Here is a 3,558-nt window from a genome sequence, read left to right as displayed (position 1 = left end):
AGCTGGCTGCCCATTTCAACCCATCTTGATTTGCCCCCTGAGCAGCTGTTGCCCTGTGGCTCCTTCCCTGGGCCCAATTCCAGTGCCCTATCAGTCCCACAGAAAAGAACCCGGCACCTCATTTGGAACCGTGAAGTCCTCTAGCCCGCCTATGTCCTGAATGGTTTTGCCTAGGTTTTATTCTAGGGTTTTTATGGTGTTAGGTCTTATGTTTAAATCTTTAATCCATCTGGAGTTAATTTTTTTATAAGCTGTAAGGAAGGGGTCCAGTTTCAGCTCCCTGCATATGGCTAGCGTTTTCCCAACACCAATTATTAAACAGGGAATCCTTTCCTCATTGCTTCTTTTTCTCCAGTTTGTTAAAGATCAGATGGTTGTAAAATGTGTGGCGTTAGCTCCAAGGCCTCTGTTCTGTTCCATTGGTCTATATCTCTGTTTTGGTACCAGTACCATGCTGTTTTGATTACCGTAGCCTTGTAGTATAGTTTGAAGTCTGGTAGCTTGATGCCTCCAGCTTTGTTCTTTATGCTTAGGGGTGTCTTGGCTATGCAGGCTCTCCTTTGGTTTCATATGTTTAAAGTGGTTTTTTCCAGTTCTGTGAAGAAGGTCAATGGTAGCTTGATGGGGATAACATTGAATCTATAAATTACATTGGGCAGTATGGCCATTTTCACAATATTGATTCTTCCTAACCATGAGCATGGAATGTTTTTCCATGTGTTTGTTTCCTTTCTTATTTCCTTGATCAGTGGTTTGTAGTTCTCCTTGAAGAGATCTTTTACCTCCTTTGTTAGTTGTATTCCTAGGTATTTTATTCTCTTTGCAGCAATTTTAAATGGGAGTTCACTCATGATTTGGCTCTCTGTTTGTCTGTTATTGGTATATAGGAATGCTTGTGATTTCTGCACATTGATTTTGTATGCTGAGACTTTGCCGAAGTTGCTTATCAGCTTGAGGAGGTTTTGGGCTGAGACGATGGGGTCTTCTAAATATACGATCATGTCATCCTTAAATAGGGAAAATTTGACTTCTTCTTTTCCTAATTGAATGCCCTTTATTTCTTTTTCTTGCCTAATTGTTCTGGATAGAACTTCCAATACTATATTGAATAGGAGTGGTGAGAGAGGGCATCCTTGTCTAGTGCCAGTTTTTAAAGGCAATGTTTCTAATTTTTTGCCATTCAATATGATATTGGCTGCGGGCCAATAGCTTTTATTGTTTTGAGATATGTTCCACTGATACCTAATTTATTGAGAGTTTTTAGCATAAAGGGCTGTTGAATTTTGTTGGAGGCGTTCTCTGTATCTGTTGAGATAATCATGTGGTTTTTGTCTTTGGTTCTGTTTATGTGGTGAATTACATTTATAGATTTACCTCTGTTGAACCAGCCTTGCATCCCTGGTATGAAGCCTACTTCATTGTGGTGGATAAGCTTTTTGATGTGCTGTTGGATTTGGTTTGCCAGTATTTTATTGAAGATTTTTGCATCAATGTTCATCATAGATGAACATAGTTTTCTTTTTTAGTTGTGTCTCTGCCAGATTTTGTTATCAGGATATTGGTCTCATAGAAAGAGTTAGGCAGGATTCCCTCTTTCTTTATTGTTTGGAATAGTTTCAACAGGAATGGTACCAGCTCCTCTTTGTATGGCTGGTAGAATTCAGCTGTGAACCCATCTGGACTTGGACTTTTTTCGTCGGTAGCTATTAATTGCGGCCTCAACTTCAGACTTTGTTATTGGTCTATTCAGGGTTTCAGCTTCTTCTTGGCTTAGTCTTGGGAGTGTGCAAGTGTCCAGGAATTTATCCATTTCTTCCAGATTTACTGGTTTATGTGCATAGAGTTGTAGTAATCTCTGATGGTAGTTTGTATTTCTGAGGAATCGGTGGTGATCTCCCCTTTATCATTTTTTATTGCATCTATTGGATTCTTCTCTCTTTTCTTTTTTATTAGTCTGGCTAGTGGTCTGTCCATTTTGTTGATCTTTTCAAAAAACTGGCTCCTGGATTTATTGATTGTTTGAAGAGTTTTTTGTATCTCTATCTCATTCAGTTCTGCTCTGATCTTAGTTATTTCTTGTTTTCTGCTTGCTTTTGAGTTTTTTTGATCTTGCTCCTCTAGCTCTTTCAATTTTGATGATAGGGTGTCAATTTTAGATCTTTCCTTGTTTCTCATGTGAGCATTTATTGCTATAAATTTGCCTCTAGACACTACTTTAAATGTGTCCCATAGGATCTGGTATGTTGTGTCTTCATTCTCATTGGTTTCAAAGAACATTTTTATTTCTGCCTTCATTTCATTGTTTATTCATCCGTCATTCAGGAGCAAAGTTGTTCAGTTTCCATGTGATTGTGTCATTTTGAGTGCTTTTCTTAATCCTGAGTTCTAATTTGATTGCGCTGTGGTCTGAGAGAGTGTTTGTTATGATTTCTGTTCTTTTGCATTTGCTGAGGAATGACGTACTTCCAATTATGTGACCAATTTTGGAGTAAGTGCAATGTGTTGCTGAGAAGAATGTGTATTCTCTGGATTTGAGATGGAATGTCCTGTAAATGTCTATTAGGTCTGCTTGGTCCAAATGTGCATTCAAGTCCTGGATATCCTTGCTGACTTTCTGTCTCAAGGAAAGAAAGTCATTGATCTGTCCAATATTGTCAATGGAGTGTTAAAGTCTCCCACAATTACTGTGCAGGAGTCTAAGTCTCTTTGTAGGCCTTTAAGAACTTGCTTTATATATCTGGGTTCTCCTGCATTGGGTGCATAAATATTTAGGATCATTAGCTCTTCTTGTTGCATTGATCCTTTTACCATTATACAATACCCTTCTTTGTCTCTTTTTATTTGTTAGTTTAAAGTTCGTTTTATCAGAGACTAGGATTGCTACTCCTGCTTTTGTTTTGCTCTCCATTTGCTTGGTAAATCTTCTTCCATCCCTTTATTTTGAGTCTATGTGAGTCTTTGCATGTGAGATGGGTCTCCTGAATACAGCACAGCGATGGGTCTTGACTTTTTATCCAGTTTGCCAGTCTGTGTCTTTTGATTGGGGCATTTAGGCCATATACATTCAACGTTAATATTGTTAGGTTTGAATTTGATCCTGCCATTTTGTTACTGGCTGGTTGTTTTGCCCATTAATTGACATGGCTCCTTCATTGCATTGTTATTCTTTACCATTTGGTACATTTTTGCAGTGGCTGGTACTGGTTGTTCCTTTCCCTATTTAGTACTTCCCTCAGTAGCTCCTGTAAGGCAGGTCTTGTAGTGACGAAATCTCTCAGCAATTGCTTGTCCATAAAGGATTTTATTTCTCCTTCAGTTGTGAAGCTTAGTTTGGCGGGATGTGAAATTCTGAGTTGAAAGTTCTTTTCTTTAAGGATGTTGAATATTGGCCCCCACTCCCTTGTAGCTTGCTGGGTTTCTGCCGAGAGATCCGCTATAAGTCTGATGGTCTTTCCTTTTTGGATGACTCCAACTTTCTCTCTGGCTACCCTTAGGATTTTTTCCTTCATTTCAATCCTGGTGAATCTGACAACTATGTGCCTTGGGGTTGCTCTTCTT

Source organism: Cebus imitator, unplaced genomic scaffold, assembly GCF_001604975.1.
Source record: "Cebus imitator isolate Cc_AM_T3 unplaced genomic scaffold, Cebus_imitator-1.0 Scaffold364, whole genome shotgun sequence".
NCBI lineage: Eukaryota > Metazoa > Chordata > Mammalia > Primates > Cebidae > Cebus > Cebus imitator.
The sequence above is the reverse complement of the archived record's forward strand: the minus strand, read 5'-3'. Positions refer to the sequence as shown.